The sequence below is a fragment of the Prionailurus viverrinus genome, chromosome A1, assembly GCF_022837055.1.
Source record: "Prionailurus viverrinus isolate Anna chromosome A1, UM_Priviv_1.0, whole genome shotgun sequence".
Taxonomy (NCBI): domain Eukaryota; kingdom Metazoa; phylum Chordata; class Mammalia; order Carnivora; family Felidae; genus Prionailurus; species Prionailurus viverrinus.
In genome coordinates this window covers 26,282,726-26,305,079 of record NC_062561.1, presented here as the reverse complement: position 1 = coordinate 26,305,079, position 22,354 = coordinate 26,282,726, and the positions used below count along the sequence as shown (strand labels likewise).

The 22,354-nt window shown below is 34.3% G+C and overlaps 1 protein-coding gene across 3 annotated transcripts in view; it reads right to left on the bottom strand.

The window, feature by feature from the left end:
- TSC22D1 (TSC22 domain family member 1) overlaps nt 1-22,354 on the bottom strand; it is a 133,333-nt gene that overhangs the window by 81,019 nt on the left and 29,960 nt on the right. The window contains exons 2-3 of one of the 3 annotated variants that reach the window (XR_007156322.1): nt 19,336-19,505; nt 17,207-18,483 (exon numbers count right to left, since the gene is read on the bottom strand). The exons of 1 other annotated variant lie outside the window; for it this stretch is intronic. The gene's annotated coding sequence lies outside the window, so the exon portion shown is untranslated. Of the gene's footprint in view, nt 1-17,206; nt 18,484-19,335; nt 19,506-22,354 lie in introns of those variants that run through there. One more of the 3 variants, XR_007156321.1, reaches the window with a different exon arrangement.

The following is a 22,354-nucleotide window of genomic DNA, read 5'->3' as shown; positions in this document are numbered from 1 at the left end:
GCAACTCAGGTGAAAATCACTCAACCAGTCAGTCACAGGCAAGCTACTGCAGCAAAAATGCTGAAATAAGAAGTGTGCACTTAATGTTCCAGGGTTATCATCTGTGTGGTTAATTTAAAAAAAAAAAAAAAAAAAGGACCTTTAAAATGAAGAATCATTAGGATATTTCATGAGATAGGGAGCAGCTAAAAATTATTTTATTTTCCCCTATACAGTCCACTAGTTATCTATCATAAAGAACTTAGGAGTTGTTAAACTTAAGAGATGGACTATGGACTTCTCTTTCACAGAAATAAAAACATTCAAAATTTGCTGACCTTTTTTGTAATGACAAAGCAGAATCTTCAAAACAATAAACACACCACACCTGTACCTTCAATGTAAAGGGAATGTTATTAACAGTTCATGAGACGGTGACTGCTTTTCTACAGTAACTTCCTATGAGAAAGGAATTTTAAAGACAAATGTTTTTAGAAAATCCCCATCATTTTGTGACTGGTACTGAAATGTTGAGAGTAATCTAAAAACAAACAAACAAAAACTCTCAGAACTGCACACTCAAAATACATACTTACATTAGGGGTGAGCCAAAAAAAAAAAAAAAAAAATACTGAGGAGTTATGGAGGTGAGCAATAAAAAAACAATTTATGTAACAAATTTGGTCCTTTTCCTAATCAAGAAGCCAAAATTAAATAGAAAATAAGATGATGCTCAAAAGCACAGCCAATAAATAGTACTCCATTTTTCATTGAAAATTTATAAGTTTACAATGTACATATAAATACCTTCCTTCCTAGTAGAGCCTGCATGTCATATAATACATTTCCAAGAATTCAAAAGAGGTGTTGAATCTTCTAGCATAACCTCTTCTTCATTACAGGTAACCTGACATTTTTAGTGGACTCAGTGGAAAAGGCAATGAAAATGTTCCAATGCTGATATATACTACAGACCTATTAAGAAACTATACTATGTGAAGATAAATTAATACATTTAAACACAGGTTTGGAATTTAGACCACTTAATTAGAAAATGTGCATAAAATGTCCTTATTCAGACTGTCCTAGATCCACCACCAACACAAAGAGTTCAGAGGACAAAGGTGACTGCTAGAAGGTGATTATTGATTTTTGTTTTTAATGCACTGAACTTTACAACTAAAATACCATGGCTCTAGTTTATATGAAAAGTGGAAGTGGAGTTAATTATTTTTAGAAATCTGATAGCCATTACAAGATTGTTTTTAACGACTTTCCAAAGACATTATTAAAAAAACACGAGTTCATTAAGTCACATTTTCCATGAAGAAAAAAAGGGCTTATATTAGAAAATGTACAGAATCCTACCAACTTAGAAAAAAAGACTACATACTTAAAATGTTTAAATAAAAATTGCTTATGAAAAAATTACTGAGTCCTTATAATTAAAACTTTAAAATTTCTAGGAAGTATTTAACAAGCTATTTTACACAGATATATTTTAATCAGTGTGATAATAGTGCCTGACTTTTAACTGTTAAATAAATATCAAGGTTATTATCTGCTTTCAAAGGACTACTACAAATTTTACTGAGAAAATAAATGCAGTTCTACCTTTAGCAAAGGAGCATTTCATACGTTCCTAAGATGCCAAAGGTAATTAGTTCTCTATTAATTCAAACATATCCATTTCGCAAAATGAACTTATCAGTACCTCAGCAAGAAGAAAAAAGTTCTATACTTCAGTGTACTTTTCACTCTACAAAAGGACATGTACAACCAATCTGACTGGATGGGAATAGTCTGTTGTCCAGCAATATGCTTTGGCACCACCTGATTTTGAGAATAAAAATGCACACTAAGCTCAAAACCGCCACCAACTCTTCTAAAGAACACGAAGCAATTCAAGCAAGAAAAACAAAAAGAGCTAGAATGTACGTTATTTCAAAACAATGACTCACAGTTAATGAGTATTTTAAGTGATTGCAAAAGACTGAAGTGATTAGTTTATTCCCTCGCTACCAAATGCCAGGTTGCCAGGAGTGTTTATTATTTAGAACCTAGGAAAACAGCCCCTAAAATTACAGAAAGGTTTTTGATAGATTTTTTTAAACTTTCCTTTGAGAACATCCAATGTTAAGTGGCAAACTGAGTCTTTCCATGATAAATTTCTCTAATATGAAGAATAAACTGAATCAAGATAAAAAATTAAATGTTATGGAAACGACCTTTTCAACCTCCTATAGGAATAGTGCAGAGGAGAGGTCCTCAAGCGAGGAATGAAAACACAAATGCTGACAGTGGTTAATCTCCCTGTAGGAAACAAAAGCATGAGGGAAAAAAAGAAAGGATAAATTAATGAAATGAAGAGCTAGCTAAACAAACAAGCAATGATTCACTACACATCACCCTAAATTTAAAAATTCTTGTGATGTTCTTAAACTAAAATTATCACTAAATATCCCTTCCCAGATAAAATCACAAGTCAGAATCATTTGAGAGTTCAGAAAGTCATCAAACCTATACTTAAAGCCAAATCACAACTACCTTGAATATTTATCTTTAAAGTCAGAAACAAATCTAACGTTTGTTTTGGAAGGCCTGAAGAGTGGAACCACTATTAAGTGTCAATTATTTTCATAATGTATCAGAATCTAGAAATAGATTCCAGAATTTTTTTCCTTCAATAACATTTATTTTACCATCATAGAAATGTAGGGGGCTGGGAGAAAATGTTACAATTCAAGTTAATTCAGCTTTTATAGGAAATTCTTTCGATAATATTGTAAGCTTATCTTTCATTAGATTACTTTCTTTTTCCTTAGTGAAGGAAAAATAAAATTGGTATCTTAAGAATCAATTAATGATGGGTATAAGCCAGTTAACTGTGCTAAGCACTGGCAAATGATAAACAAAAGCAAACAAGATCCTTGGCCTCTTGGGGTCTTTTAGCTGGAGGGGAAAATGGCACATAAAAATGTAAAACCATGACTATAAGCAATGAGACAGTAGGTACACAGGTCACTGTGAGAGCAAATAGATGATCTAACCTAAGAACATCAGAGGAGGTATTCCTGACGTAAGAAAATGACCACTGAGCTGAGACATGAAGGATGAGAAAGAAAAACACCGTGTGGCCAAAGGTGAGACGGGACAGATAAATAGGAACTCGTCTTTCGGGGTTTCACAAATTATAATATAAAGGATTTGTGTCCCTATCCTTCCCATAGATCTTAAGAGCAATAGGAAGTCAAATGAGTGTTTTAATTAAAGGGATAATATCATTAAATTTGTGTCTTAAGAAAACATCACTCTGGCATACTGTGGCAACTGAATTCAATTAGTGCAAGGGTATGTACAAGGAAACAACTTAGAAATGTTGTTAGGAAATTATTTCAAGTTAGGAAATAATGGACTGAGCCAGAGTAGTGGAAACAGGAAAACAGGTTGTTGAGATATTTTAGACACAAAATAAGACTGGATGATGGACTGGGGTAATATTCGCTAAAATGGGGAAAGGTAAAGGAAGCCCACATTTAAGGGGGGGGGGGGCGAGATCATAAATTCATAAAACATGTTTGAAGTGCTCTTGGAGCACATGCAAAGAGATGCCAAACAGGTATTTGGTCTATAAAGTTGGGCCAGTGTTATTAAACTTGAATCATCATTATAAAGGTAATGAATCTGCAATATGGATACAGACGCCCGAAGAATTGAAATCATGACCAACCTTAGCAATTCCAATATATAAAATAAAACCTTGGTAGAGTGGGAATAGTCTGCAAATGAGACTGAGAACCACCAAAAAGATACAAGGAAATCAGAAGTAACCCACAGAACCAAAATGTCAAAAAAGAATGACATCAGTTGCTTTGAACGCTTCTGACAAGATAGGAAAATTGTCCATTTGATTTGGTGATGAGTATTATGATTATCAATAGTATTATCAGTATTATTTCAATGAAGTTATTAAGAGGTAGAAACAAGCCCAGAGTGGGTTGAGAAGGCAGCAATGTTGGAAGAAATCAATGGACAGAATGTTATAGTCAGTTTTGGGTACATAGATGATGGGAGGGCAGGACAGCAGCTACAGTTACCTATTTTTTTTAATTGGAGAGATTTTACCATGTTTATAGGCATATAAGAAGGATCTAGTTGAAAGGAAGCAGGTGAATATGAAAATAAAGAAGGGATAACAAAATGTTAGGACATCTAAGAAAGCAGAGGTGCTAAGAAAGCACACAGGAGGGAGAGAAAAGGATGAGGGTGGCAAAGGCACATTTTATGTCTGTCATCAGGGAGAGTGAAGCCTCTCTTTCTCTGTACAATAGGAAGTGAGGGATCTGTGGAGAAAAGCTACATGTTTATATCCTAATGTAATAAAATCTTACTTAAATGAGGTCTTTACATAACAACAGAAACACTTGCATTTATTGCGGGACGTGACACATAGTAAATGCTATATACATATATGTCCATTTAATCTTCAAAACAATGCTGTAAGTTCATTAGCTCCTTCACAGATGAGGAGCCTAAGGCACAGGGAGGTTCAATGATGTGCTGAGGTAAACGGCAGCACTGCGTCCTCAAAAGCGAACACTGACTCTACAGCCAATGCTCCAACAATGTGCCACCCGGCCTCCTGGTGGGCATGAGACCGCCTCTACGCACCCACACTGTCCCTACAGAATGGTGGGTTCTTCAGACACATAAGGTCCTAAGTCTCGGACTGCTGGGATGAGAGTTCTGTTGACCCCCACATTAGCAAATAATAAAAATATGAATTTATGGCTAAGAAGCCTAGGCAGTTAAGACTTCATAAACTGACCTTTGTAATCACCAGTTCACACTAGTGAGAAAGAATCCCAAAGATTTCTTTTTAAATCTTTCATCTCTTATTTTCTGGGACAACTATCCAATAGGACCGAAGTGGCATTACAATTCATCTATTTATGTGTGGATGTCCCTCACTAGATTTGGGCATTTCAAAGGCTGCCTATGTCTACTCCATTAAAATATTTGTTCAGTGCCCACTATGTGGAAACCACCGTGCCAGGTGTTAAAAAACAACATAAACAAGAGAGCCACAATCTCTGGTCACTGGAAGTCAACTAACAGACAATATATGCTTTTAAATTGAGAAAAATACTAGGAAGAAATCAATATAAGAATGAAAGGCGAGATGTAGAACTGGATGTTTATAATATAGTAGCTAGAGAAGGCATCTCTGAAAACATTTAAGCTGAGACCTAAAAGCCAGAAAAGGGATATTCCATTACTACAAATCTGCTAAGGTAGAAGATATATAATTTAAATAATTCAGAGACTAAATGAAATAAGCCCAAAGCTGTCTGGAGAGCAAAAGCAAAGGTAAAATTGAGGAAGAGTCAGGTCAAGATCACTTAGGGCTTAATAGGCCATGATAAAGAATTTGGATTTCATTGTTTTTACAATAGAAAGCAATTAGTATTGAGCAGAAAACAGACAATTTTATTTATGCTTAAAATTATAATAACTCATAGACAGATGCCGAGGTCAAACAATAAGGCAAGGAGACCTGTAGCAGTTCAGGCGAGAGGTGATGGTGGCTTGGAGGAAAGGTTGGTAGATGGAAATGGTAAGATGTGGACAACTTTGAGAGAGACTTAGGAGTTAAGTCTGAGCTTTGAAAAGGGAGCAAAAGTAATTCAAAGGAGAAAAGACCATCTCTTCAAATAATGGTATTAAAACAACTGGACATCCACATGCAAAAAAAAAAAAAAAAAAAATTTTTTTTTGCCAAAGAAGTTAACTCAAAACTGATCGTCTAAATTTAAAACTCAAAACTATAAAACTTCCACAAGATAACACAGGAGAAGATCTAAGTGACTATGGGTATGGCAGTAAGTTTTTAGATACAACACCAAAACCATGACCCACTAAAGAAAAAAAATGATGAAGTGGGTTTCATTAAGGTTTAAAACTGCTCCTTTGCAAGAGACACTGTTAAGAGAACAAAGACAAGCCACACACTAGCAGAAAATATTTGCAAAACACTTATCTGGGAAAGGACTAGTACCCAAAATATACAAAGGATTCTTAAAACACAGTAAGAAAACAGATTTTTAAAAGGGCAAAAAATCCAAACAGACACCTGTCAAAGATGATATACAGATAGGTAAGAAGCTTATGAAAAGATACTTGGTATCATGTCACTAGGGAACTGCACATTAAAACAATGATGCCACCATACATCTACCTATTAGAGTAGCTACGATCCCAAACACCAACAACACAAAACACTGACAAGAGTGTGGAGCTAAAGGAAGTCTCATTGACTGCTAGTGGGAGTGCAAAATGAACGGTTCAGCCACTGTGGAAGAGTTTGGTGGTTTCTCACAAAGCTAAGCATAGGCTTACCGAAAGACTCAAAAATCACACTACTAGGTATTTTTCCCAATGAGTTGAAAACGTATGTCCATAAAAAATTTGCATATGAATGTTTACAGCACTTTATCCTTAAGTGCCAAAACTTGGAAGAAACCAAGATATAATTCAATAGGTGAAAAAATAAACTGCAGTAGAGTTATACACTGCTAAAAAGAAATGTGCTATGAAGTCACAAAAAGAAAAGGAAGAACATTAACTGCATATTGCAAAGTAAAGAAGCCACTAGAAAAGGCTACATACTGGTATGACTCTAACTATATGAAAGCCAAACTACAGACACAGGAAAAGTTCAGTAGTTGTCAGGGATTGGGATGGTGAAGGATAAAAAGGTGGACAAAAAAAAAGGGGGGGGGGGGCGAGGGGGGATGGATTTTTAAGGGCAGTGAAACTCTTATGTAAGATGCCCTAATGGTGCATACAGGACATTAGGCACACTGAGTGAATCCTAACTTAAACTGTGGTCTTTAATGTATCAAAAGTGGTTTAGCTGCAAGAAATACACTCAATAACTGCAAGATGTTAATTAGTAGGGAAAGGAGGAGGAGGAATCGATATAGATACTTTCTGTACCCTTTGGTCAATTCTTCTGTAAACTTAAAACTGCTGCAAATATGGGCACCTGGCTGGCTCAGTTGATGGAGCATGTGACTCTTGACTGCAGGGTTTTGAGTTTGAGCCCATGTGGAATAGAGTTTACTTAAAAAAAAAACAACAAAAAAAAGAAATTAAAAAAAAAAAACAAAACTGCTTGGGGCCCCTGGGTGGCTCAGTCAGTTGAGCTTCTGACTTCAGCTCAGGTCGTGATCTCACTGTTCATGGGTTTGAGCCCCACGTCAGGCTTTGTGCTGACCGCTAGGAGCCTGGAGCCTGCTTCAGATTCTTTGTCTCCCTCTCTCTCTGTCCCTCCCCTGCTTGCACTGTCTCTCAAAAGTAAATGTTAAAAAAAAAATTTTTTTTAAACTGCTATATATAAAGTTTAAGAAGTCCAAAAAAGAAACAAGTGAGGTAACAAATAATGAAGATACTGAATATGGGATGTAAGGAAGAGACCACTCCATGGTTTTTGACATAATGAGATAAACGATGGTGCCGCACTGAGAAAAATAGCTCAGGATTGGACATTTTAATTTGCTTTAATTATCCAAGTGAATATCAAGACTGGAGCTTTGAGGAAGGGCTAGAGGGGAGGGGGGAGATAAACATTTGGGGAGAGTTAACAAAGGTATTAAACCATGGTAATAGATAAGATCATCTAAGTGTAAAGGGAAAAGAGGTTAAGGGAAAAGCTCAAGGACTGAGCACTGAACTACTCTCCATAGTGTATAAAAAAATAAGACCAGCAACAGCAACTAAAAAGTAAAGGCAGGGAGGGAAATCAGAAGTATATGCTGTTATGGAAGTCATAAAGAGGGTGTTTCAGAGGTAAAAGTGTTCAATTACACTGAATTCTGCTAAAAGGTCAAAACAGCACAGGTTAAGTGCCCAGTGGATTTGGCAACAGGGAGGACTTGGGTGACCTTGACAAGAGCAGTCCTAGCAGTATTAGATGCAAAAGCCAGATTGGAACAGATTGAAAAGTAAATAAAATTTGAGAAACTGTAACATTATGAGCAGACAATTCTTGGTAATAAAAGTGAGAAGAGATTGCATAAGTTAAAGGGGGCGAAGATTAAGTAGTTTCCTCCTCTTAACATGATATATGACTGAATAACTAGACACAATAATGATCCAACAGAGAAGGAGCTTTGTTCATAAGAGAGAAAGTACTACAGCCACAAAGTCCTTGACAAGATATAAGAGATACATCCAAGCTCCAGAGGACAACAAAAAAAAGCAAGATTTTGAAAAGAGGTGTACAAGTGTAGAAGCATCTTAATATCACCAATGTTTGGGAGATGCATGAAATTTAGTACTAAATGATTCATTAAATGAATCAAATTAAATAATTATAATGGCTTAGAAGGCTCCTAGTAAAGCACCATTACTTGTGTAAGGACAAACCAAATTGAAGGCAAATTCAAACATCTAAAAATGCTCAGTGACTTCCAGTTTCCTTCCAACAAGTACAAGTTGTCACTTCCTGAGCATACAACAAGAAAAAAGCTACACTGAAAATTAACAAATTCTCTTATATCCATCAGAGATCTAAGGTCACAGGATCAACTACCAGCCCCAAAACCGAAGAACTAGGCAAAATACAGATATCAGCAGCTTGCCAGGAGAAACCACCACTGAAGCCAGCCGGGTAGAAAAACATAAAAGGAATTGACTAACTGCTAGAGACTGAGGGCCCATGAACTTGAGAGATTAAAAATTTTTGGGAAATCAACTTTAAGGGGCCTGTTACATTTTCATGAGTTTTATCTCCAGAAGCCCCATCACTTTCTCAAGGTAAAGAACAGAAAAATCTCCTCTAGTTCTGGAAGCAGAAGGAAAAATAACCATTTTGAAGTACACCCAGAGCATATGGTTCTCCTTAACAAAGGGCTGCCCTCAAGGAAAATTATTTAACCAAAGCCTAACAAAATGGAGAAAGAGAAATACCCAAATCAGGCCCTTTCTACCCTTTGCGTCTCATAAGGGGAAAGGTAGGGGGATGCTTGTGAAGGTGAAAGCCCACAGGAGAGTCCACTAAAAGATTGAGACCATGGACAGGACCACAAAGAACTTCTTCTATCCCCACACCTTACCCACCAAATCAACAAGGAATTACAATGGAAAGAAGGCTCTGATTCTATTTATAAAGGAATCTCTATGCAATCAGAGTGGACCTAAAAAAGCACGCAAGAGGTAATTTCAGCCTGACATATACAGGTAGAGCAAACAGTAAACAGACTAACACCTAGTCAGATCAACATAAAACCTCACTATAGACCTATCTGCCTAAGTTCCTTTTCCAAAACATCATGTCCAGCATTTAACAAAAAATTACAAGACACCCTAAAAGATTAAAAAACAACAACCAAAAAAAAAAAACAAAAAAACCCCAAAAACCACACAATATGAATATACAAAGCAAGCATCAGAACCAGGTTCAGATATGACAGATATGTTGGACTAATAGACCAACAATTTCATATAGCCATTAACACGCTAAAAGCTTGAGTGGAAAAAGGAGATAAGCTGAAAAAATGAATGGGTCATGTAACTCTAAGAGAGAATCAAAAGGAAATGCTAGGACTCAAAAACAAAGTCAGAAATGGAGAATGAATTTTGTGGGCTCATAAGTGGACTGCACAAAGCCTAAGAATCCATGAGCTCAAAGATATGTCAACAGAAACCTCCTAACTGAAAAGGAGGGGGGAAAGGAAGATAATATACGAAAACTATGGGACAATTTTAAAAGATGCAACACACGCACAATGGTTACACCAGGAGAAGAAGAGAGAAAGGAACTGAAGAAATATTTGAAAAAATAATGGCTGAGAACATTCCAAAATTTATGAGACACTAGAACACAGATCAAGGAAGCTCAGAGAATATAAAACAGGATAAATCCCAAAATATCTACACTTAGGCATATCACAAACTGTAGAAAATCAAAGACAAAGGAGAAATCTTGAAAGAAGCCAGAGGTAGGAGTAGGAGAGAAGAAATCTTACCTACAGAGGAATAAATCATACAAACAAGAAGAGGAAGTAAAGCAAAACATTTAAAGTGTTGAAAGGGGAAAAAAGCCCTACCAATCTAGAATTCTGAATACAGCAAAACTATTCTTCAAAATTAAAGAAGAAAAAGCAACTTTTGTCACCAGTGGACCAGCCTTGAAAGAAATGCTAAAATAAGTTCTCCAGAGAAAAGAAAGATTATATAGGTCATGGGTCTACACAATTTTATTGTGTATATATAGTGTATATATTGTGTATATATATTGTGTATATATAATCACAGAGAAGTGATTATAAAAGGCAAAACAAAACCTTTTATTTTTAAAATTCTAAATTGATGTTAACACTGTTTGTTCAAGATGACAGCAACAATATTTTGGTTGATTATAGCTTATGGAAAAGTGAAACAAAGAACAGCAATGTTATAAGGGATAGGAGAGAAAAAGCAGGAATACTCTATTATATGATATCTGCACTACCCATGAAATGGTTATGTATTAGTTGAAGATAGATGAGTTGTAAATGTATACTGCAAACTCTGAGGCAACAACTAAAAAAAGTTTTAGAAGTATGCTAAGACGAGAGAAAATGGAATTAGTACTCAAGATCAGAAAAAATTAAAAAAGGGGGGAAACGCAAAATAAATTTTAAAAGAACAAAGGCAATGAAAAGTTACAAACAACATATTAATCCAACTATATCAATAATTGCTTTACATGTAAGTGGCTGAAATATATCAGTTAAAAGACAGAGACTATCAAGTGGATAATAAAAAGAAGACCCAACTACATGTTGTCTATAAGAAATTCACTTTAAATATAAAGATACATGTAGATTAAAAGTAAAAGGATGAAGAAATTATACCATGACAACACCTGAAGCTACACCAGCTTCATTAATTTTAGAAAATGTAGACTTCAGAACAAGAAAAAGATCTCAGGGATAAAGAGGGTCATTACTTAATGAAAGGGTTAATTCTCCATGAAGACATAACAAGCCTTACTACACACTTGCCTAACAATAGAGCATCAAAAATATATGAGACAAAAACTGACAGAACTGAGAAAATGATTAATCAATCCACTATTATACTTAAAGACTTCAACACTGCTCTATCAGTAATTGACAGATCCAGCAGATAGAAAATTTGTAAGGGCACAGTTGAACTGAATAACACCAATCAACTGTATCTAAGTGATACCTAAAGAATACTTCATCCAACAACAACAAAATATGCCTCAAGCTCACATGGAATTTTCACCATGATTAAGGGCCATAAAACACATCATACAAAATTTAAAAGAGCAGAAATCACACTAAGTATGATCTCAAACCACAGTGGAATTAAACTAAAAGTCAGTAACAAATATTTACAGGTAGATAGAAATCCCAAAATACTTGGGAGATTAAACAACATACTTCTAAAAAACACAGTGGTGTAAAAAAGATTTCAAGAAGAATTTTTAAATATTTCAAACTACAAGAATATAACTTATCAAAACAGTGGGATAGCACAAAACAGTGCTTAGAAAGAAAAGCAATATAAACCTAAGGCAAGCAGAATACAAATTAGACAAGAAATCAGTGAAACTGAAAATTAAAAAACACAAAACCAAAATCTGGCTATTTTACCAATAAAATTGATAAATCTCTAGCCAGGCTAACAAATAAAAGGAGACACAACTAATGTTACAAATGAAAGAGGGGCCATTACTGCCAGTCTCTTGGACATTAAAAAGATAATAAGGAATATTATGAATAGTTCTATCACCACAAATTTGAAAACTTAAATGAAATGGACCAATTCCTTAAAAGACACATCTCCTGAAACTTACATAGGAAGAAATAAACTGAATAGGTTATCTGTATTTTAAAAAACTAAGTAATTAATAACCTTCACAAACAGAAAGCACCAAGCCGATGGCTTCATTGGTGAATTCTACCAAATATTTAATGAAATGATACCAACTCTCTGCAATCTCTTTTAGAAAGTAGAAAGAGAAGGAACAATTCCTCATTCTATGAGGCAAATCTAGTATCGAAATCAGACAAAGGCATTACAAGAAAGGAAAATTACAGATCAATATTTCTCATTAACATTGATACAAAAGTATTTAGCAAAACCCAAAGACGTGTATGACACAAAAGTAAATCCTAACGATGTATCAGTATCAGTTCATTAATTGCAACAAATGTGCCACACAAAAGTAAGGGGTTAATACGAAGGTCAACTATGAGAGGAAAAACGGGGTATATGGTTGGAGGTGGGGGTCTCTACTTTCTGGTCAACTGCTCTGTAAAACCAAAACTACTCTTTAAATACAATTTGAAAAGGCATACTAAGTAAAAATATCCCTTTTATCTACTTTAAACACTGAGCTTCTATAGGAAAAATGTTCCTGGGAATATGCATTCATTTTGGCAAAGATATTTGGTAATCAATGGTGCAGAATTCTTTATATTTTGATAGATCTTTCAAATGCCATCTTTGTTGCTTACTGAGTATATGCCCTTGGGCAAGTTTTGAAACCTCTGGTATTATTTTTGTGTGTAAAATGGAAAACATGCCCTTTCTCACAGGTCACAGGTCAGCTGGATTAAATTAGGTAAATATACATAAAGCAGCTGGCCAAAGCTGCACACAGGAGGCATGTGTTTGTTCTTTTCTTTCTCCCTTGCCCTAAAATTCTAATTTACGTAGGGTAATATACCCTATTTCAAAGGTTTGTTTGAGAAACACGCAACCCTTAAACATTCTATGTCTTCCAGGAGCTCAATTTTAAAATTGGGAGGTAAAAGGCTAAATATTTAATTGGTAACTTAAAATGCTGTTACGCTACAATAACACTGCTGTAGTAGAGTATTCGCACTATGTTTCAAGAGGCAACATAAGACTATGCCTTCATTAGAATTTAGGCCACATTCTCAGATTTCCAAGACTGCTACTTCACCATCTTCTCTGCTATTTGGGATCTATCCCTAACCTTTCCACTGAAGAACTGCTTTTTGTTTCTAATTTTAATGATGTTACTAAACACCAGTTGATTTTCTTCTCATGGTCAGTCATGTGTCAACAGTTTAGCTCCAACAGGCCTGGTTACCCTTAAATTATCAAGAACCACCTGAAAAGTAACATTTCACATTATACAAGTCATTTAAAATGGTCATTCTAGTTCATCTGAGTCAGAACTAAGCAAGCAAATACAAAATGGAAGACTGTACTTTTTAAACTATGATTTCTTAAAGTTTTAGCCATTACGATAATATTTTTTCTTTCCCGCTGAACTGCACACATTTGCCTGTACCTAAAGACTACTAGCCTAATTTTTAGACACCAAGTATTCTGCATATCACTATAGAATGTTTTTGTGCAAGAGAACCTCAACATGCATAAAATTAAGCACCTTACTGGACAGATATAGAAGGATAAACAAAGTGGCCATGAGTATTCTACAGCCAGTCTGAGCACATCTGTACTGTGTTGGCTCAGTGTCACACATTAAGAAAAACAATGATAAACTGAAGCATGTTCATGGAAGATCTACAAAACCTTCAAGGATTTCACAACTATGTTACGTGAATAAGAACAAGAAAATGGAGGTGCTTAAATCTATTTACAAACAAAAACAAAAAAATGGGCTTAAAATTAATGGGGATGTAACAGCCATCTTAAAATACCTGAAGGCTGTCATGTTTGAAGGAAATCAGACTTGCACTATGTTGTCCAGAACTAGGATCAACATGAGAAGACGGCAGAATACAGATCTCTGAGCTTGCAGTCAAGAGATCGGAGTCCTACAATTGTTTATCAATCGTGTGATGTTAGAAATATAGGAGATATTCCTGGGTATACGCTACTTTGTATGTAAAATGAGGGTGCTAAAATAGATTACTGTCTATGGTAATTTTCAATAAATATGCCAAGGAAGCAAATCTTGGATCCACTTCTTACCATTAAGGCATCCTGAATAGGAAATCAGCTACCTCATGAAGTAGTGAGTTCTATCACTAGTTCGTATCAACATTATCATTTGCTCTACATATAAAGGTGAAAGTGGAACAGACAGCAAACTATTGTCCACAAACTAGTGTTCTTATAATAAGAATTAAAGGATAGGATGAAAGATTATTGTGGTTTCTATGTTACCATCTATTGAATAAATTATACTATTATTTCTAGGGAAGAACACCTAAATCATTTTTTCAGGTCATTTGCATTGAATATTTCATTTTCCTTTGATTCTAGATACACTAAATACTATATGCTAACACTTTACTCTGAACCTACTTATTATTCCTCAGAGAATAATAGCATAACTTTCTTCTCTAAATGATTTTATATACTAGCCCTTCAATATTATTTTTTAATCCTTATAGAACAAATTCCCCTAAGTTACAGTATAAATGAATGTTTATAAGACTCAAATTAATTTCTCAAACCAAGTAAAAATTATTCAGTACAACAGTTTTCTAAGTTCTAGATATCATTTAATAAAAATGGGCAAAATGAAGCCAGGCAACAATCTCATGGAATATGTACTCAACTTTCCATACAAAGTATATTTTAATGGCACTCAAAGCTTAAGAAATAGTAAATCAAAACTGGATGATAAACACTAAGAGACCACAAGTAAAAGATAGCTTAAAATACAGGAGGCTAAGTACACCAAAGGTACAATGTCTATAGATGTATCTAAACGCACTCCAAAGTCATATAAAAACAATCTGTGGCTTATCCTTTTTTTTCTGGGAGAGGTTTATTTAAAAAATTATTTTCCTAATTCTACACCTGTCTGAAAATCCAAGGATATCTGTTGTAGTTTACTTCCCCATCAGACATCACATTGAACACATTCTTTGAACATTTTTCTACCTATGCCATACCTTACCTCTTGAGTAGAGATCCCTTTGATCATAATTCCTGACAACTCCGATGTATACTTTGAAGTTCCCTAACATTTTTACTGCAGTAATCTAATTACCTTAGATGATATTTAGTGTTAAAAAATTTTAGAGCATCTTTGTGCTTATTTTTGAAAACAAAAATCTTTCACATTTTAGGACTAAATTAATATGTCATCTTTTTAATGGGAAATAAAAATACCTGAATAAAAAGAAAACAAGAAATTACATGGGACATCTAACCAATGGACGTTTTGCTCAATTGTTTCAATATAGCAAAATAAGATCTGAGCTTGTATTTACAATAAACTGCAAGATCAGTACTTTGCCAGTCACACTGCTTATGTGACGTTTACTTTTTTTAAACAAAAGCTATTTTTTAAAAAGTCTCCTCACTAATGAACATCAAAATTTTACACTACAGTTAATCCAATCAATGATGGTGAAACAAGCCTATGTTCTCAACCTTGAAGATACAAAGATAAACCATGTTTAGCATTCTGTAATATTTTTATTTTGAAGACCGTGTAGGGAAGCATCCATGTAGTAAGAATTTAAAGTATTTAAAACTCCCATTTCACCATTACTTTTATAGTATGTTTGAAGTTTCTGGTACAGGCTTTTTATTTAAAACTCCACAACCAACTCTTTATACACATATAGTTATGGCTGATAATTTTTTTGTATTCAAGTAAAAAATATAGCCTTCCATTGAAATATGTCTGTAAATCTTTTAATGGCTTTAATTCTAAAAACAAAATTTTATCCACAGAATCTTAACTCTTTTCACTCCCTTTTCCAAACTTACCAGACTAATAAAGCCAAGAATTTTTAGTTTCCTCCTACCCCACAAACACAATAACTATTCTAAATCATAATTTCCTTTTTCTTTATTTTTTCAGAGTATAATTTCTTTGGGGAGCCAAACTGTTTCATTTTAATCCACAAGTTGTCATTAATTCAACTTTTATTTCTTGCCTAGGACACCATCACAATGTTCATTTTTAATTTTTAGAGTCCACTTCTTATGTAAGTTTTCTTCAAATCAAAAGGGAAAACCCTCTTGCTTCTAGCAGACTCTGCACAGAAAAGGTAAATTGTTCCAGGGGCTTCAAATAAGTTTATGTAAGCTATAAAGAATCCCAAAAACCAAGCTTTACCCTTTTCCATGTTGTCTTGATAAGGTTAAAAGCAAGAGACTCTTAAATAAGGTTTCTCCTTCTACAATTATTTGTTCAAACAGAACATTAAAACATTTTTCTTTCTCCTGTTAACAGCTCTTGTGAATTGGATAGTTCTCCAATCAGCCATTATTTCCAAATGTTCTTTTCCTGGGTTGAGAATTTGTCTTTTATATGCTATTTTGTAAGGGATTATATTTTGATCAATCTCACTTCAAAAAACTTGACCATATTATTCCTGATATTTACAATATTTACTCGAGAGTTTTAATGGTTCGTAAAATGGACACACAAAAACGGTATCTTAAAAAAAAAAAAAATCCAATTCTGAAAACAAAGATGAAGCTTATCAGGAAAATGAGAAAAAAGACTAAATAGATCACCTATTTCATACATTTGGGACTGGATGACCCAATGAAGAATCATTTTAATTTAATAGTTTAAAAAAATTTTTTTTTCCAAAAAGGTTAACATACACAAGAAGAGGATATATATTCAGAAATACTTAGAGGAAGACACATAAAATTAAAATACACTTAAAAATACTGTTGCAGTTTTCATTTTCTACTCCTGAAACAAAAATAAGCCATTTATCAGTAAGTGCATTTTTTTCATGGAGAAAATATTTATTAGTTTTCAAATGATCACATAGTACAAATATTACACAATTAGTCATTCTAGGAAAAAAAATTAGCTTATACTAATAATCATAAAATAAACACTGAAAAATATAGGATTGCATAGTGACACGAAATATTGAAAAATCTGAAAGGAAAATGTATCAAAATAAAAGTTTAAATAAACAAATCAGTTCACATTAATATACAAAAAGTTTCACTTTTAAATAGCTTTTAGTGGCATGAGGTGAATTAAATGCACTTACATTTCTTTTGCACACTTTAAGGAACAGAGCTAAAATTTAATCAAAGCATGAGGTTAAGAGATTAAATCACTTTTCATCTTTAAAACTGAAACAAAAGGCTAATCGCACAGGCCATAAACTGGTTGGTACTGTGGTTCCAAGAGTTCAACTAACTTAATTTCCAAGCAAATTTCACTTTCAGTTCCCCTCAGTTCTTTCTAAAATGTTGGGTAGTTATTTTTTAATTTATAGGTGTCTGTGAAGACTCTTATCCAAATTTAACAAAAACAAATCAAGCATACAAAGCTATAATCGTTTATGGGAATTCAGAGCTCCCTACGGAAATTTTAGTTCAAACTGATCTTTTAAACCTTTAAGTACTATACAAAAATTCGTAACTAATGGGGGGAAAAAAAGGTCTCATAGAAAGAGAGGCGACACGCCAGGTATAACTTAGCAAATGTGGCTCCTAAGACCATCAAGATCATTTTAGATGCTTCCATATTAACTCGAGGATTCTTATTCCTAAACTTTATACCAAATAAAACAAACTGGCAGCATCAGGTAGCTTTTAAAAACTTCTTTAATAGCTTTTGACTGATCAGTTAATAGATGCCAAAGAGAAAAACAGAAACATTTTGATAACTACTTCCGTTTGGATCAAATGTTTTGCAACACTTATTCACATGTGGAGACTTATGCCCATACTACTAACTGCCTGTGCTCTCTACATGCATCTTTGTTTCAGTATCGTTCAAACTTTAGAATGCCTTCAATGCAGAACAATACCTCGAATTTAACAGGTATTTACTACTTTAGAAGACCGAACAAGCTACTTTGATCTCAAAAGATGTCTCCTCTACTTCTATCCTGGAATCTTTGTTGACTTGACAAATAAGAAGGCTCAAGAGCAGAAAAAGATAAGCTAAAAGAGTGTATCCTAATAATAAAAGCAATTTGGAAATAGTTAAGAAGTTCACCTTTTTATTTACTAGTTCCTTTCAGTGTCAGGCAACAAAAAATAATTTTGTAAGTTTTCTAGATCTCCTATACTACTAAAAAAAAAAAAAAATTTGCCTGCTTCATTAAGGTGATTTTCAATCCCACAAATCTTTTAAGTGAAACAGAGAGCTGCTTTTAAAAGAAAGGAGTCTCTCATACTTTCTCTATTTCAGTCTTCGAATAGAAAGGAATATTTGCATGGCCATGTAAAACTCCAATCTGAAAAAATTATTTCATTATTTGAGCCTTTCCGTTTCCAGACCAAGAGTACACGAGAGTAAATCTTAAAGTTTATAAATGACAAGATCAGGTGGCTCTCTCATCCTTGTGTCTTCTAGATATATTGCGTGGCTCCGTTCACCACTGCCTTCCAAACTGCAGGTGCTGCATGTGTGACAGATATCATCCATGAAGGCTCTGCTAGAAGAGTTCCTTTTGCTGAAGAAGTATGATGTTTACCAGTTGAAAGAAATCTGGGCAATTAGAGAACAAATAAACCGGTCTCCCATTATCAAGATACCTGGAGTCACAGAAGGAATCCACCAAGGAAAAATGAAAACTTGCCAAAGACACCAAAGTCATGTTCTACCCATTGTAGATGATAAGAACTTCCTGGAATCAAATCCTACCCTTGGCATCAAAGAAACTAAGAGAAAACCATCTTAATGCCATGGGAAACATCTAGGACAAGGCTCTTTTGCCACAAATAACATTATTCCTAGGGACTGGAAAACTACTTTTGAGTATATATTTAACATAGCTTTCAGGGATAATATATCCTGAAACTTATATTCATTCACATTTATCTCATTAAAGAATGAAGCCTCAATTTGACAGTAAAACCATAATGGTACTATCATTGTATCTTCTAAAAGATCTAATTAATATGAAGTCCTAAAGTTTGAGGTAGGAAAAAGACCAAAAAGTTCTCTCTAACAGGGTAGGATAACACCTGGACATCAGACTTGTGCAAATTAGGAGAGCTCAGATGTCCAGCTTGCCCAAAGATGAAATACAGAAACTTCTTTTTTACCTTCCGGTAATAAAAGAGCACTTAGAAGTCCACTAATACCATTAAACATTAAAATGGGCAAATATTCCTTTTAAAAATTCCTGTGGACTTAACACAGGCAGTCACCAAATCCAGTGCCCCAAATCATCCACTGCTTTAATTATCTGGAGAGAAAATTAAATAAATTTTAGGCCTCTTTTCTGAATGGGCACTAGTTAGCATTCTCAAGAAAAAACAAACAGATTGCAGCCCCACTTGGTTCTTATATGAACCCAAGGAGTACACCAATAGAATTAAATGGGCAATGGACGGACACTCCAATCTATAAATAAACCCAAGTAAATAATGGAAAGCACCCACTTGTTTATTATCCTTTCCCACTCTCTCCAGAAGCTGGATATTCTGCCTCCAAGGGTTCAGTGGAGAAAGTGGACCCCTGACGTCAAAAGCTCTCCGTGGTCTTGGCTGTATCTGTGGTTCTAGGATCACTCCTTGCACCTCTGGTAGGAGAGAAGCACTGAAATAGAGAGCTGAATATAGATTTAAGAAAAAATTCTTATTAAGAAATTACATTCTCTGGTCATTTGAGTTTGCAATGACTTATCCTCAGGATAAAAAGGAGCTACCTTTGGGGCACACTTTCTTTAGTGCCTTCTTAATTTGAATCTTTGAGATCTGTCACCACAAATGATTAATTCTTCAGTAACCTATTAAGAAGGGACCTATCTTGGTGTAAGCCATAACACACTCTGTGACAAACCACCCAACTTCAAGTGGAAGACCAAATCAAAAAATGATAAATTATGACTAGAACAAGAGCACAGCAGCACAGTTGTCTTAAAGGGACAGGGAAAGGAACTCGACCTCCGCTATATCAAAGGAGGAGTCCCAGTTAATTCTTCTGTCAAAGAGAAGAAGATGGATTGAAAAGGAGAAACAGAATAATCAAGCATATTAACAGGAACACTACTAAACTTTGGGAATTGTCTAAGAAGCTGAATTTGTTCTTGTTTTTAAGTCTTCAGTAATTTAAAGACTTAAACTACAGTCCCACATTATAGCAATACAAAGCTAAACCTAAATTTTATCAAGCTAGGACCACCATCACTGAAAAAGAGTTTTTCTTCAAGCACTCATATTTAAAAGTGGGAGGGCAGAATACTGTACATAGGTAATACAATCTAAAAATCTTTTTTAAATGTATGATCATTTGGTTTTGGGTCAAGAAGGACCAGGAAATAAATCATTAATGGCTACAATGCAGAAATTAAAGCAGTAAGATATACTCAAATAATAGATGATGACAAAGATACTGGAAAATAGTTTGCTTTATTATAGGAATAAGGTAAATAAGAGAAGGAAGTTCAAAGCACATAGCATCTGATCAAGGAAAAGCTGAAAGGAGAATAAGATAGGCAGATATGTATTTAAAGTTATAGGGACTGCAGGATAAATTTTAACAGTGGAAAACAGATCAATTATACTTTGTGGTACAGAGTGATATATCCCTATTAAATTTCAGATCTTCTAACTAGAAAGGTGCTGCACATTCCTGTTGTATTGAACATAATCACACTATCCTATTTCATGGACATGTTGTATTTGGGGATAAATTAAGAAAAAAACTGCTAATCAAGTAATTTTCTTTCTCATGCCAACTGGTTATCACAAGGGTTCCTTACCTGTTAGTGGAACGAGGACTGTGCTCTCTTGTTCTCTATCAATCAACCAACAAAGGTTATAGTCTCAGCACTAAGAAGGTAGCAACCAACCAAAGTTAGTGTTTTAATGCCTTTACTTCCTCCTGGCTCTGCCAGCCAGTTTGGAAATATACCAACACAGCTGAAAAGGAATCGTTATTCCATTACCTAACAACATTTAGACTCAATTTTTTTTAAAAGCCTGAAGAAGAAAGAACAAGCTAACCCTTCTGCTTTAGGAATATATTCAATTCTGTACAAGTGAGAAATGAAAACAGTTTGGACTAAGAAAAGAAAATCTATGATTTAACCATCAAATCTGTGATTTCCAAAATGTAAAGAAGTGAAAAAAGAAATCTAAAAGAAGTCAACGGGGTGAAACTTCCATCTAGCAAGAGGTAGCAAATAAATAAGTATGAAAGTGCTTTACAAGCCTATGTGGCAGCTATTTTCTTATTTTAAGTTTCCAATAGATTTTAAATCCTCAGGTCTTTTAGTTTTAAAGACTATACTTTTTAACCAGTAGCTTACAACAGTATTTTACAGTATAATCACATTGAGGAGGTATATGAGGGACGATGACAGGAAGGAAGTACAAATTAGAAAAAGATCTGAATACTAAATATCTCAAGAATGGCACTCTAGGTATTTTCAGGAGTCCAAAAAAAAAAAAAAAAAAACAAACAAACAAACAAAAAAGAAAAACAAAAAACAAAAAAAAAAACAAAAAAAAACCCCACTATAATCCCAAAAAGATTAACAAGGTATTCCACAATTGGAGTTCTTAAGGTATGACTTTTTAACAGATGAGAAAGGTTTAGAATTAATACATCAGAGCCATCTCATTTATGTATTCATTGTACCTACTGTAGTCCCTCTGAGACAGACAGACACACACACACACACACACACACACACACACACACACTAGCAGTACCTACAAAACCCCAAGGTTTTGCTTTCCAAGTTTCCATTTACCCTGTTCAACCATGATCCGGAAGTAGATTATCCTCTTTCTGACACGTCGTCAGGAGGTCAACAGCAGCCTAATGCTACGTCACAAGGCAAAGGTCATTCACTTCACTTCATCTCATCTCTAAGCATTTTATCATCTCACATCATCACAAGAGAAAGAAGGGTGAATACAGTAAAATAAGATCTTTTGACAGTGAGACAGACCACCTTCACATTATTTTTATTAGGGTACACTGTTATAATTGTCCTAGTTCATTATTAGGTTATTGTTGTTAATCTCTTACTGTGTCTAATTTACAAATTAAACTTTATCATAGGTATGTTATGGTACAGGAAAAAACACAGTATATACAGAGTTTGGTACTATATGTGTTTTCAGATATCCACTGGGAGTCTTAGCACATAACCCATATAGGTAAGGAGAGACTACTGTATACTGTGCAATCAGGTGCTACAAAAGTCTTTTTTACATTATGAAAAAAATCACCCTCTAGTCTTTTCCAGTTAATTTCCTTAACAAATCATTCTTTTTCATGTCTAATATTTCAATACAAACTAATAAGATTAAAGATTTCCAAATTAATGAGATCTAAGTAAACCTTAACTATTTTATGATATAGTTTAAAAAAATAAATTCAGAAACTATAAAAAATATGATTTTCCAAAATTTTCCAGTTTTCCTTTATTTCTTGAATACTAATCAA